Below are 15373 nucleotides of genomic sequence, written 5' to 3' on the forward strand. Positions count from 1 at the left end.
CAGGTCTTTAGGTCCAGGAATCCACTGTTGGTGTCTTGCAGTCACTTCTGGTTCTTGCATAATCTTCTTTCTCGTGTTCTTGTGTGGTCTAGGAAAGTTACTGTGTTTTAATCCTGCTTTCCTGGGCTCTGGGGTGGGTTCTGTTACTTACCTTTCTTGTTTTCTAATACTCCCAGCGCCCCGCTACTTGCCTAGGTGGGAAACCGACATTCGTATTCCACTTTCTTAGTATGTGGTTTGTGTTCCCCCAGGCCCATTTCTAACTATTGTGATTTTCACTAATTGCACTCTTTTCTAACTGTTTTTATGCACATTTCTGTATACTATTGTAAACAATTTGTGTGTTACTTACCTCACAGGGGAGAATGGTCTCTATGTTATTTTTGGTATTTGTGTCACCAAAATAAAGTACCTCTATTTTTGTAATACTGAGCATTTTCTTTCATGTGTGTGAGCACTGTGTGACTACAGTGGTATTGCATGAGCTTTGCATGTCTCCTAGATAAGCCTTGGCTGCTCAGCTACAGCAACCTCTAGAGAGCCTGGCCTCTAGACACTGCCTACATTTCACTAATAAGGGATAACTGGACCTGGTATAAGGTGAAAGTACTTTAGGTACCCACTACAAACCAGGCCAGCCTTCTACACCCTCCAAATCATACAAAACCCTCTGCAAACTCTGCTCATGGTTTAACTTCTTAGACTCCTGGAGACTCCAGCATCCAGTAATCAGAGACCATACCTTATTTTCCAACCCACATCAATCTTACTCAGGAATACAAGAATAGACTACCTTCTTATATCTAAATCATATGCAAATCTGATTGACCAAGCAGACATCCTCCCAAGGTTGGCCTCTGATCACTCAGCCATCACTCTATCCCTCATGGGTACCTCAACCAAACCACATTGTAAAATCTGGAGATTCAACAATGACTCGATCAAAGATATAGTGCACAAAGGTGCTATAGCACAAACCATCCTGATTTATATCAAAGACAATGCACACATAGGTATGTTTCCTGATTTTTTTTGGGATGCACTCAAGGCCACAGTTAGAGGCTATTAATTGACATTCAATCTAAGTTAAATGAGAAACATAATAAAAACCTTCAAGACATCGAGAACAAGGTCAAAATACTAGAATTTTCATACATGGCCAACTTGAGTGACCAAACCTTATCCTCGCTCAACAACAGAAAATATGAATATATTAGAATCCTAAGCAAAAAAGCAGGGGTTTGGGTTCATAAATACAAAAGTTTAAAGCTCTGTGAGCCAAATAAAGCTGGCAAAATGCTAGTGTTGTAATTGAAGCATAAACATTCCAACAGGAGTATCTCCACCTTGAAAAATAATCAAAATGTTACTCACACAAAGCCACAAAAGACTGTAGCAATATTTAATTCCTTCTGTAAGTCTCTATAAGAAGACAACACACATATTATGAAATAAAAATGCAAAAGCTATCTAGATAAATTACAACTACCCATTTTATCTGACTCTGAGAGAGCATCCCTAGAGTCACTGATAAAACTCAAAGAAATTAACAAGCCTATTAAATCTCTCAAATCACATAAAGCCTCGATGGTTTCTCTGCCAACTTTTATAAATCATTTAAATCCATCCTCCTTCATCTCTTGCACCACTTTTCATGCCATGGTACCATTGAGGATACAGCAAGTGAGGTCATTATAGTAGTGATCCCGAAAGAGGTCAAAGACCCAACAACTGCTAAATACTAGGGCCTGATCTAATCTGGATGCCAAAATATATGCTAAAATACTCTTCAAAAGACTACAACCCCTTCTCCCACACCTGGTCTCCAGTCTCAGGAGGTCTCCTTTCTACTCCTTCAACTTAGAAAGAGGAACCAGACAGGATTGCCCCACATCCCCCACGCTATTCATTCTAGCACTTTAATGCTTGCTCTACAGTATCCAACACAACCCAGCTATCTCTGGCGTCTCCTTTAACAAGACCCTAGTCAAAGCTGCGGCAAATGCCTACAACAGCTTATTAAAGACAGAGAATACCAGTTACTCGATCCCTCCAATATTATAGTCAATAGAGAAATATGCCTCAGTTGCAGGTTACAAATTAAACAAAGGAAAGTCTGAAATTATGGGCCTTAATAACCTCTGTATCCCGTCCACCCTCAGCTCCACAGGTCTCTCCTGGCAGCCTTGCTCTATCAGATTCCTGGGATTAGAATTCACTCCTGACCTCTTAGAAACCCTTCACTTCAGAAAAAGTGTGACGCTGAAAAAGATTGAAAGCCTATTAAAGTGCTGGAACCCGAAATTCATAAATTGATGGAGGCGCATTGAAACAATCAAAATGATGGTGACCCTGATATTGAACTGTTTTATAAACATGTTGTTACTGGTCCCATCAGAGGAATTTCACAAAATAAATTGATGACATCCTAACTAAGTTTATATGGCAGAAGAAATGACCTAGAATTTCTGTGACAAAACTATGCCTCCCCACTAATCTGGGGGGGTTAACCTAGCTGACTTTAAACAATACTAAACTGCCTTCCTTGCCAGACAAGGATTATTATGGTTCTCCTCCCCGAAGGACTATGACAAATCGAAAAAATATTCTAGGCAATATTCATTTTATTGCCCTTTTATCAGTCAAAATAGAAATAACCACTCAGGCCAAATATATTTTCAACAATACCAAAGGGGCTCTTATGAACATCTATGGGCTGTTGGAAATACCGATCTCTTGTTCAAACTTGGCTTCACTGTGGCACAACCCTAAATTCAAATTTCAAAATGAAACCATTTACTGGAAATCATGGGCTGCTAAGGGCATACATTTCCCCAATTAGGTTCCTCTCTAAATCCCTTTGCGTTCAGGGAGCTCCAACAACAGTATAATCTTCGAGATATAGATTTGTATGATTTCCTTAAGCTCAAATCGAGCATAGCCAAAATCGATCACAATAGCAGGGGCCCCTCCCTTCTAAAAATTATTTCCTCATTCAACAAAACTGGTCACCAATCTTTGAAGTTTTACCTCTCTTAAAACCAAACACAACAATCCTAACATCAAAGTTATTGAGCAAGTGGGACCCCCAAGAAACGATCCCCCCAAAAGTCTGGAACTCAATATGAAAATAGAGATTTTCTTAGCTTTCGGTGAAAGAAAGTCTAGATTTTATGAAAGGCACGAAGTTGAGTATTATGCTTTCTTCTCTTGCTTTAATATGAATAGCAGCCAAGAAGCACTACAACTTCCAGCTTTCCTGGCTGGGAAACTACAAAAACATGTCACAAAAGAACGAACCAATCAGGACACAAACTAAGTATAAATGTCTTGACTGAAAGCAACAAGTCCTCTTTTCTTGCAGAGCAGTTAATAAACTCTGAATAAAGGAAATATAAGAATCAAAATGAAACATGCTAGAACAATGGTGAAAAAGCCTTCCAGGCGATTGATGACTTTGAAAGTCTTTTCGTCGAAGTCCGGAACAAAGGAAATATCCTCGAACCTCTCCAAGAAAGATGGCTTGTGAGCAGTTGCAGTCAAACCAGAAGAAGGTCTGAGACGAGGAGGAAGATCCTTCTTAAGACATCTGGTTGGGAGTAGTTGTTGTACCTGATAAGACAAAGGGAGGGTTCATAAAAAGTGGAGGGATAATACTCGCCTCCTTGTCTTTAATAAAATCAAGACTTTTTTCACTTAAAGCTAAGAAAATCTCCATTTTCTTACAAGGCAAGGAGGCTCCTATTATGCTAGTTCAAAGCCTAGAAACTAACGAACTGGCTACATGAGAGACTGGTTTATAATAAAACATTCTGAAAGTTGCAACATTTGACCAATCGGCCGATTTGAGAATGTCAGCTAAACTCAATCTTGCCCAAAAGGTCTTGGATGCCATAGCTCCTCTGGTGGAATGAGCACCAAAAACAGAATGTCAATACCCACCAGGTTCATGATCCATTTTACCCAATGGGCCAGAGTGGTAGAAGAAACAGGGTTATGTGGGGTCCTAAAGGAGACTAGGAGTTGAGGTTCAGATGAATTTCTCAAATCTTTCATTAACTTATAAATCACCTATATGTCTAACCTTCACTTGCTGAAGGTTAGATGCAAAGTTACTAAGTGTGAGGGTACCCTGCACTAGCAAAGGTGCCCCCACATAGTTCAGGACCATTTCCCCAGACTTTGTGAGTGCGGGGACACCATTACACGTGTGCACTCCATATAGGTCAATACCTATATGTAGCTTCACAATGGTAACTCAGAATGTTGCCATGTAACATGTCTAAGATCATGGAATTGTCTCCCCATGTCAAATCTGGTATTGGGGCGCCAATTCCATGCATCCCCGGGGTTCCACTATGGACCCTGGGAACTGCCTAGCCAGCTCTTTGGGGTTTTCTCTGCAGCTACCGCTGCTGCCACCCCACAGACAGGGTTCTGCCCTCCTGGGGTCTGGGCAGCCCAGTCCCAGGAAGGCAGAACAAAGACTTTCCTCTGAGAGAGGGTGTTACACCCTCTCCCTTTGGAAATAGGTGTTAAAGGCTGGGGAGGGGTAGCCTCTCCCAGCCTCTGGAAATGCTTTGAAGGGCACAGATGGTGCCCTCCTTGCATAAGCCACTCTACACCGGTTTAGGGAACCCCCCGTCCCTGCTCTGGCACGAAACTGGACAAAGGAAAGGGGAGTGACCACTCCCTTGTCCATCACTACCCCAGGGGTGGTGCCCAGAGCTCCACCAGCGTGTCCCAGACCTCTGCCATCTTGGATCCAGAGGTGTGAGGCCTCTGAGTGGCCAGTGCCAGCAGATTACGTCAGAGACCCCTCCTGATAGGTGCTTACCTTGCTAGGTGGCCAATCCACCTCTGAGGGCTATTTAGGGGCTCTCCAGTGGGCTTTTCCTCAGATAATGACTTGCAAGAATTCACCCGAGTTTCTCTGCACCTCTCTCTTCGACTTTTGCCAAAGGATCGACTACTGACTCCTCCAGAACATCTGCAAAACTGCAACAAAATAGCAAGAAGACTACCAGCGACATTGTAGCGCCTACTCCTGCCGGCTTTCTCGACCGTTTCCTGGTGGTGCATGCTTTGAGGCTGCCTGCCTTTATCCTGCACTGGAAGCCATGAAGAAATCTCCTGTGGGTTGATGGAATCTTCCCCCTGCTCCAGCAGGCACCAAACTTCAGCGTCACCAGTACTCTGGGACCCCTCTCATCCTGACTAGCATGGCCCCTGGAACACAGGTGGTGGACCCAAGTGACCCAGACTGTCCAGTGGTCCAACTGTCCAAATTTGGAGGAGGTAAGTCCTTGCCTCCCCTCTTGAGACAGTAATCCTGTGCAATGCGTGAACTGCAGCTACTTGGGGTTCTGTGCACATGTCAACAAATCCTTCATGCACAGCCAAGCCCCGGTCCCCAGCACTCTGTCCTGCAATGCTCAGCTCCCTGAGTTGATCTCCGGCTTCGTGGAACCCTCTTTTGCAGTGTTGAGACAACTGCCATGTTCAGACTTCTTGAACCCAGGTTCAAGTGCTTCTGTGGGTGCTACCTTCTTGTGCATGAGCTCTCTACATTGCTGAGGACCCCCTCTGTCTCCTCTCCTAAGTGGCGACATCCTGGTCCTTCCTGGACCCAGGCAGCACTCTTTTTCTTTCACCATGACTCTTGCAGCTAGCAAGGCTTGTTTGTGGTCTTTTGCCAAAGAAACAACTCTGCATCCTCCAGCACTCTGTGGGACATCTTCTGCATGAAGGAGAAGTTCCTAGCATCTTTTGTTGTTGCAGAATCTTCAGCTTCTTTCATCTAGAGGCAGCCATTGTGCACCTTCAACGGGGTTTAATGGGCTTCTGCCCCCCGGACACTTTAACTACTCTTGGACTTGGTCCCCTTCCTTTGCAGGTCCTCAGTTCCAGAAATCTGTCTTCAGTGCTTTGCAGTCTGTTGTGGTCTTTGAAAAATCCTCTATCACGAGTTTAGTGTGTTTCTGGGGAAATAGTAGTACTTTACTCCTAATTTCCAGGGTCTTCGTGTAGGGTATTTTGGACACCCTTAGTGTTTTCGTACACTCCCAGCAACCCTCTACACACTACACTAGCCTAGAGGTCCAGTCGTGGTTCGTATTCCACTTTCTTAGTATATGGTTTGTGTTGCCCCTAGGCCTATTGCATCCTATTGTATTCTACAGTGTTTGCACTACTTTCTGACTATTTTAGTTACCTGATTTTGGTTTGTGTGTATATTTTGTGTATTTTACTTACCTCCTAAGGGAGTATATCCTCTGAGATATTTTTGGCACATTGTCACTAAATAAAGTACCTTTATTTTTAGTAATTCTGAGTATTGTCTTTCTTATGATGTAGTACCTACATGATATAAGTGGTATAGTAGGAGCTTTGCATGTCTCCTAGTTCAGCCTAAGTTGCTCTGCTATAGCTACCTCTATCAGCCTAAGCTGCTATAACACTACTAATAAGGGATAACTGGAAGTGGCACAAGGTGTAAGTACCATCAGGTACCCACTATAAGCCAGGCCAGCCTCCTACAACTTTGTAGAAAGGAATTTCAGGGATAAAAGGGAATTAGATTGTTCTGTTAGAAAAAATGGTAGAATAGCATTAACATCCCACATAGAACTATACTTAGATAAAGGAGGTTTAGAAAATCGTACTCCCTTCAAAGGACGTCATATTAGTGGATGCTCACCAACTGGTCTATTGCTAACCCGAACATGTTCGGCAGAAATTGCTGACCTATACATATTAACAGTTCTATACGCTCTAACTTGAGCGGCCAAAGAAGCCAAAAAATTGACTATCGAAACTAAATAAGCTAAAAAGGGATGGCACACCTGTCCATACACCAACTATGCCATGCTGTCCAGGCTGACTTGTAAGCCTTGGTTGTTCCTGGAGCCCAGGCTTGACGTATGAATCTTGCAGATTCCTGCGAAATTCCTGGGACTCTCCAGCAAGGCCCAAAACCATCCAAGCTACCAGCTGAAGCGATTGATTGAATATTAGATTGTGAGGCATTCCAAGAAGGTTCAATAGAACAGAGGGAAATTGAGGAAGAAGAATTGGAAAGTCTATTGATAACACTAGGGCTGAGGGAAACTACGGTTGGCCCTGCTAAAAGGGGGTGATTAGCAACATTTTTGTAGTTTGGCATCTGATGTGCGCCAAAACTCTAGAAATCATAATGAAAGGGGGAAAAGCATAATTTGTTTGGTTGAACCAAGCTCTCCAAGTGTTCTGTGAGGATGGACCAGTCCTGATGCAAAATAAGAAAGTCATCTAGGTAAACCATATGTCTGTCTCCCTGAGCTCTCATGTGTGTCACCATTGGCTTCAAAACCTTGGTAAAACACCATGTAGCTGATGAAAGACCGAAGGGAAGGCATTTGATTTGGAAGAACTGGTCCTTCCACTGAAATTTAAGAAACTTTCTGAAAGATAGGTGGATTGGAATAGAAAGAGATGCATCTTGGAGGTCTAGGCAAACCATCCAATCGTTTCCCAGTAGCAAGTCTATGGAGATGGAGGATAGTTTCCATCTTGAAATGGTGGTATACTACAAAATTATTGAACAACTTCAAATTTATTACTGGATGATATTGTTTGTTCTTTTTTGGATTAGAAATAAAGTACTGACAAAACCTAAAGGATGAGGGGAGCAAACTTCCATAGCCTGTTTGTGAATTGGGGAGTGAATCTCTTGAGAGAGAAGTTTTTGTTCCTTGGAAAACACTAACGGCTTTGGCAGGGGTTGTTGTACAGTAGTTGAATAAAGCTTTATGCAATAACCTGAAACTGTTTGCAACACCCACGGATCTGCAGTTATCTTTTGCCAATTTGCTAGAAACAGACTTGTCTGCCCCCCCACCAACAATGGGCCAGGATACTGATCTCTTACCTGAATTCTGGAAACCTCTAGATCTGTAACCACATTGTCTGACTGAACGATTCCTCTGGGGATAGAATTGTGGTTTGAACTCTTGCTGGTATACAAAGAGCCTCTGTTTTGATTGACCGCACCTCTGTGGCCAAATCAGACGGCAAAGCGGCTCCTGCCTTTGCTGGCCCTTCCAAAAACCTGAGAATGGAAATCTTTTGCATGGAAGATTGCGCCTTATCAATGGACGTAAAGGTGGTCACGTATTTTCTGAGCTCCTTAATAAAGGAGTCTCCAAAGAGCAATCCGTTAGCATCCTGTCCCATCTCTTTGGAAGCAAGGTTGCTTAGTTTTGGATCAATTTTCAAAAGGATGCTCTTCCATCTCTCCTGCGCAATAGCAGCATTAGTGTTCCCTAAAAGACAAATAGCCCTTTGGGACCAATTTGATAAAATGACAGGGTCGACTTTGGTGCCCTCCATTCTGGCTTCTTCTGCCAAATCCCAAATTCTCGTTCATGGACCAGAAAGATCCAACAATCTATCTTGACAATTGGTCTATGCTCTATCCACACCTTTTTTGGGGCCTTGCCAAACTTAGTGAAGAACATTAACTAAAAATGTATAAAATGACTAGACAGTCAATTGGTGCTTATTTTGACTGTGAGCAACAAGGACTGTGAGCAACAAGAAAAGAGGACTTGTTGCTCTCAGTCAAGATGTTTATACTTAGTTTGTGTCCTGATTGGTTAATTCTTTTGTGACATGTTTTTTGTAGTTTCCCAGCCAATAATGCTTGGAGTTTTAGTGTTTCTTGGCTGATATTCATATTAAAGCAAGAGAAGAAAGCATAATAGGAGCCTCCATGCCTTGTAATAAAATCAGTAACTTCACACAAAATCTCTCCTTCCTTATCTCAAATGAAATACTGGCTTCTACACAGAGCATTCTGGACCCCATCTCACCTTCATAAAATGTCCATCAGACCAACTCCAACATGTTGGAATTGTAATAATGATGTTGGTGACCTCCCACACTTACTCTTCCAGTGCAGATGTTTCCCTTCGTTTTCCTCATTTCAGGTTTTATACAACTTCACTTTATTGAACTGCTATTACACTGTTGTCTATACTTTTATAATTTACATAGAATTTGAATTGTTTTATTGACCGTATGCCTTTTTTTTTTCTTTTTTACTTTCCTATTCCTTTCACTGAAGCCTTAAGTATTTATTTCTTTTTTGAGCTTACACCCATGTACAGAAACCTAAGAATTGTGTATTCAATTTCCACTTGGCATCTCAGCCTGTGATATCACAAAATATCTTTGTTTCAATAGATTTATTTTTCTAAAAATTCTTCAATAAAATAGTTTGAAATTAAAAAAAGGACAAATAGCATAGACAATCAATTGTATGTTAAATATGTTGATTTGTTTACTGTTGTACATACTTAGATATCAGTATAGATGTTCCAAAGAAAACAGAGCATGCAAGTGGTTGGTGACAAAGGTGAGGATTAGTGTGCAAAGGGATAACCCACTTTTGATTATTGTTAGATACGTTCCTGCAAGCACAAAACTCAAATAGATTAATTTAACTGTGCAAGAGAACAAGCTTAGTGACAGGCAACAGAGGAATTTGTCAATGTTCCAACCCCAAAACCAATTGCTTTGGGGTTTTCATCAGGACAAAAGAAAAATGGAAGTTACCTTAAAGAGTGTCCAAAAAAGATCCTATGACCATCAGGGTACTGCCAGTTGGAGAACCAAATGCTCCTAAACAAATTGCATCTTAATGAATTGGTGAAAAAATCGCCCTTTGTGGCTGCAGTGTGGGCTCTCCTGCCTGTCAATGCTGGGAGTTCCTAGTGGCCCAAACACACAGAACACCTCCCCCGTACACTCTCAGACCAGTCACCCATTAAATTATTAATAGTAACACCCACGTCCAAACACCAAGTACGTATGTGGAGTCTCACCAAATAGAAACTACTAGATACCACCTTTAAAGAGGAAATAAAAACAGAAATATTGAACTATTTTCAAATGATTGAACTCTCGGTACAAACCTCAAGTCAGCTATGGGAACTCTTTAAAACATAGATGTGCAGAATCTCCATTGCAAAGCAGTATGGAATCCATAAGACTATGTGGGACAGGCTAGAAAAACCTCAGCACAAAAGTCAGGCACTTGAGACACAGTATATACACAGTCACACTACCAATACCTGGTTAGAGAGTAGAACAAAGAAAACCAAAGTGTGCAGAGGTTGCAGACCTAGAAGTTAAACACTCACATAAATATGCAAGGCTAAAACTTATGGGTAGAGGGAACAATCAATTTGGACCCTTGTTCCTTTAACACACCCACCAAGCCCACCACAAGACATTTCCCAACTGCCAGGGGGTAATGGCGATGCTCCATGAAGCTGGTAGCATACTAGCGGATTTTGTCAAATACTACTTCTAGCTATGCGCTTCTCAACTCTCCAGATCCCAGGAGCACAATGCCACATACATTGACCGTATAGCTTTGGCATGGATAGAGGGCCTCCAAAGGCAATTTCTGGGTACTCCCTTACCGACTGAAGAGATCATTACAGTAATATCCAGTCTTCCTACACACAAGGCACCATGTAGTGATGGGTTACCCGTGGAGTTCTATAAGGGCATTTGCTCCGCTGTTTGCCAACTTACTCCTGCAGGTATATAATAAGTCACTACAACAGGGTAATCTGCTTCCCTCACTGAGAGACTCCGTACTCATCACCCTGCTAAATCCTCAGAAGCTACTCACACAGTCTGACTCCTATAGACAACTTCCCCTCATCAATATAGAATCAAATATTTTAGCCAAAGTGCTGGCAAACTGATTACTCTTGCTTCCCCTTGATTGGGTCCTTCCAGACCAGGCAGTCTGTATCCTGGTGGGGTCAACAGCAGAAAGCCTCAGATCAATCTTCTCTCTCATCCACCAATTAAACATAAAGCGGGCAGTGGTGGTGGCATTTTTAGATGTCACTACAGCTTTTGATTCATTCATTGGTGATATCTACTTGTAGCACTAGTTCATGGGTCTACATACAAACGTCACAAACCTAATATGTCTCTTATACACTGATCCCACCACTAGGATTCAACTCAATGGTTTGCTATCCAACAATTTCCTCACTGAGAGAGGTTCTCGGCAGGGTTGTACACTGTCCCCCATACTTTATCCCTTGGCACTGGAACCCGTGGCATATACGAAATGCAAGCTGCATTGCCAAAGATGCCTCAGTCTCTCCCCAGAAAACTAATAGTATCTCAATGTGCAGAGCACATCAGTCTATACGTATGCAACACAACCCAAAATTCTCAGCCCAGTTGTTAGGCAGTTCAGCTTGTTTAAATCATTGTTAGGCATTGCAATTAATTGGAATAGGTCCACCATCCTTGCATTAACACAGACACACAGATACAAGAGCTAGACATTCCCATCTCCTGGAGTTCAACATCCCTTAAATATCTATGAGGTAGGTAGGCTCCAGTCGGCCACACTAATCCTTCATCATCCTACTCAACCTGGTGTTGCTGATTCTACTCTGGCAAGAGTAATAGATCCCTGAGGCTGCAGGAACTGTGGCTTGACTTCAGGGCCGGCAGTGGTCGGAGTGTTGGATGAGCAATCCATAGAAGCAAGGTGGTCCTGTAACCTTCATCCTGCTGGAGTGGCAGGGAATGAGTTGAACTGGACCAGGGCTTACCCTGGTCTCCACGCTGCGTTCCTCCCTTTACTCTCGCTGAGTCCATGGAGATGTAGGACTCAGGACCCTGTTACTGGACCTGCTATGGAGAGGGAAATGAGAGGGCCCAGCCAGAGATGAGTAGTGGTGCCAGGCCAGGAGCCGCAAGATCCTGAGGCTGCAACTGGGGAAGGTGGTTCCAGTTAGAGGATGCCTTGAACTTCATTCTCCGCCCATTGACCCCCTTTTGGGCCGTCTTTCTCTCTGCTCCACTCTCCATTGAGATTGAATGGAGCGGCAGAGTACTGGGAGAAGACTGGGGGCATCCAAGGGGCTTAAAGAAAGGATTTCCCTGATGCCACAACTGTTCCTGAGGCCTACAGATAGAACATTGCTAGCATTGGGATTGATGAATTGTCTCTGTCCCCAAGCCCCCCTCACTCCAGGTGTCCAAACGTATGCATTGTCCTACTGCTATGATGGATATCCTTGAGTGGCTGAGGGTGTTGCTTAGGGGGCGGATGGGCATGATGACAGCAGGGGGGCCTTATTGAACAGTTCCCAGTACCATCAGAGGCAGGGCTTTGGTGCCTCAAGGTGAGATATTCTTCGACCAAGGCCAGATCACTCAATGTACCATACGATCCGAAAGAAAGGTGACCATCAAGCAGAATCTGTGGCAGAACATCCAGAGACCACCTATGACACAGTGTTGCCAGAAATGATCCTACAGGCGATTCACAACACACAGAAATCACTGGAGTCTCTGATCAGGGGGGTTGCACCAAAGTTCCATTATAGCTCTAGTGTGGAACCTGACAGAACTGGCTAAAGATATGGAGAATCATATCTTGGCAGTGGAAAAGGAACTTTGAGCCCTTACCAATGATTTTATGAAATTGAAGGAAACTATACTCTTCTTGGATCATAGGGTGAAAGACACAGAAGGTCGGGTTCAGAGGAGCAAATTCTGCCTTGTGGGGATTCCTGAGGGGCTTGAGGGCTCTGGACCGCACATCTTACATGAATGTTCAGGTCCTGGATTCCTGAAGGGAATGCCTCAGGTCCATCCTGAAACAGGCTCACACCCTTGAGGTAGATATGTCTGGAGAGCTGTACACTAAAATTCTCCCCAGATGCTTAACTTATCTAATTCCTTTCCACTGTCACACTCAGTAAACTCTCACAAGGACACGGTGGCCAGTGGCATTTTAAAGCTTGGACATTATCAGTCTGATGATGTGCAGTTCAGGTCTGCAAGGAAATGCAGGATTACCTTGAATTAAGTAAATGCTCTACCCTCTCACACATAATATTATGGGAAACCCTAAAAGGCAAGTACCGGGGTAAGATCATCTCCTTGTCTAAGGGTCCACGCAGAGATATGGATAAATGAAGATTGTGAAGCTTTAATTTTTGCTTTGGAGAGTCACTATTCGATGTCTGGAGATGCAGATACACAGAGGCAAGTAGATGCAGTCCTCTGTTCCCTTTAAGAGAGGCTGCCAGATGGTGCCAGAATCCCAACATAGATTATATGATGTAAGAGGCAAAGTGGATAAGCGTTCTTATTGGTTGGTTAGCCAAGATAGGGAATTGAAGATAATAGCCTTTACATAAGACTCATGCCATGGCATTGTTACCACCTCTAAAGATATTGTGGATGCCTTTGTGGACTTTTACAAGAACCTTTATTGAAAGGTACCCTTACTGTATATCTATTGTGAGCATCCCCTAATAAATTATGTCCCCATAGCCAGGCTACACTACCAGACAGTGTAGACCTGACAATTTATAATGAAGAAATAATAGAAGCAATAAGAGACACACCGTCAGGGAAAACCCAGGGCCCCAAAGGATTTCCACCCAAATTCTATAAGACATATGCAAGCCTTTTAATTGCACACTTGGCACCCATGTTTCAGGAAGTCATGTTACACCAACAGTTGCCAGAGGGCTTACGTAGAGCCACAATTGTGTTCATTCCTAATCCAGGTAAACAACCATAGAGTGTGCTCTCCTAGAGGCCTATATCTGTAATTAATACAAAGGCAAAGATTACGTCAAAGGTGGTGGCCTCCATCCTCATAAAAAACTATTTCAGTCATTGGTAGACTCAGAGCCGAATGGGTTTGTTCCTCACACAGTAAATAGACATTGTTTGAGGAGTCTGCATGTGCCCTTGGACAACTTAGACAAAATACACCAACCTACAGTGCTAGTCCCTAACAACTTTAAAAAGGTCTTTGATTCTATTACCTGACAGTTCATGTATCATGTTCTGGACAAGATGCAGTTTGGTTCTAGGTTTCTGGCATATGTCCATCTGTCTGGCTTTTTTCTGCCTCTCCTTGTGCACAGGTCTGAGCCCATAGGGTGTTGTCTAGGCCTCTTAAGATCGAGAGGGGAATGCAGTAGGGCTGCCCAGTGTCCTCCCTCCTCTTTGTTTTCGTAATTGAGCCATTGAGTGAGCCATGGCCAGGTGTATGGAATAGATTGGGTAGGGAACTTAGAGGACAACAAAGCTCTATAAGCTTATGATGTTTGTTAGAAATTGGGTCTCTGGTTGACAGAGGCATGCAACCTGTCCAAGCAAGACCAACAGTCTTGGTCAGTATAAGTCACCAACACCCCCTCACGAGGGCCATAAAAGCTGTATGTGTAAATGATTGGACAGAAGTTCAAATTACCCTAAGAAATTTCGGCAAAGGGTTTCCTGTCCTCACTACCTAGTCATCTTCACGAGTCAGTTTACAAGTGGAGCTGGAACACAGTCTGGATAGAGCTGTCTGCCCAAAGTCATATGTCTATGATCACCCTGTCAAGTGCAGACTTGGTAGTCTCAAACAATTGCTTACCATCTGCTGTGTAGCACAGTCTAATTCCACATAAATGCTTGAATGGGTGCATAAGTAAAAAACAGCTCTGTCTTCTGACCTTTGCTTAAGATGTGAGTACATGCATTGGAGGATGCCTGAAACTAGTTGGCACGTGTGCTAAGCTGTCTCAGCTAGCTAGCTGTTACATGAGGCATGCGAGCCACTATTGTAAAGACACGTGCATTAGTTCAACCTTGGAAATCGTGGAACAATTTTGTGCGGGACAAGTATTCCAAAGTCAGTCATTACTCCAAGATACATGAAATTATACCTTACCATGATGATACACACAACAAATCAAATCAAATCAAATCATTAACATTTATAAAGCGCGCTACTCACCCGTGCGGGTCTCAAGGCGCTAGGGGGGAAAGGGGGGATTATCGCTGCTCGAACAGCCAAGTCTTTAGGAGTCTCCGGAAAGCGGAGTGGTCCTGGGTGATCCTGAGGCTGGTGGGGAGGGAGTTCCAGGTCTTGGCCGCCAGGAAGGAGAAAGATCTCCCACCCGCCGTGGAGCGGCGGGTGCGAAGGACGGCAGCAAGTGCGAGGCCAGCGGAGCGGAGGGGGCGGGTGGGGACGTAGAAGCTGAGGCGTCTGTTGAGGTATTCCGGTCCCTTGTTGTGGAGGGCTTTGTGTGCGTGGGTGAGAAGACGGAAGGTGATCCTTTTGCTGACTGGGAGCCAATGCAGGTGTCTCAGGTGTGCGGAGATGTGGCTGTTGCGGGGTACGTCGAGGATGAGGCGGGCCGAGGCGTTTTGGATGCGTTGCAGGCGGTTTTGGAGTTTGGCTGTGGTCCCGGCGTAGAGGGTGTTGCCGTAGTCCAGGCGGCTCGTGACGAGGGCGTGGGTCACGGTTTTTCTGGTGTCGGCGGGGATCCAGCGG

Source organism: Pleurodeles waltl, chromosome 9 (genome assembly GCF_031143425.1).
Source record: "Pleurodeles waltl isolate 20211129_DDA chromosome 9, aPleWal1.hap1.20221129, whole genome shotgun sequence".
Taxonomy (NCBI): Eukaryota; Metazoa; Chordata; class Amphibia; order Caudata; family Salamandridae; genus Pleurodeles; species Pleurodeles waltl.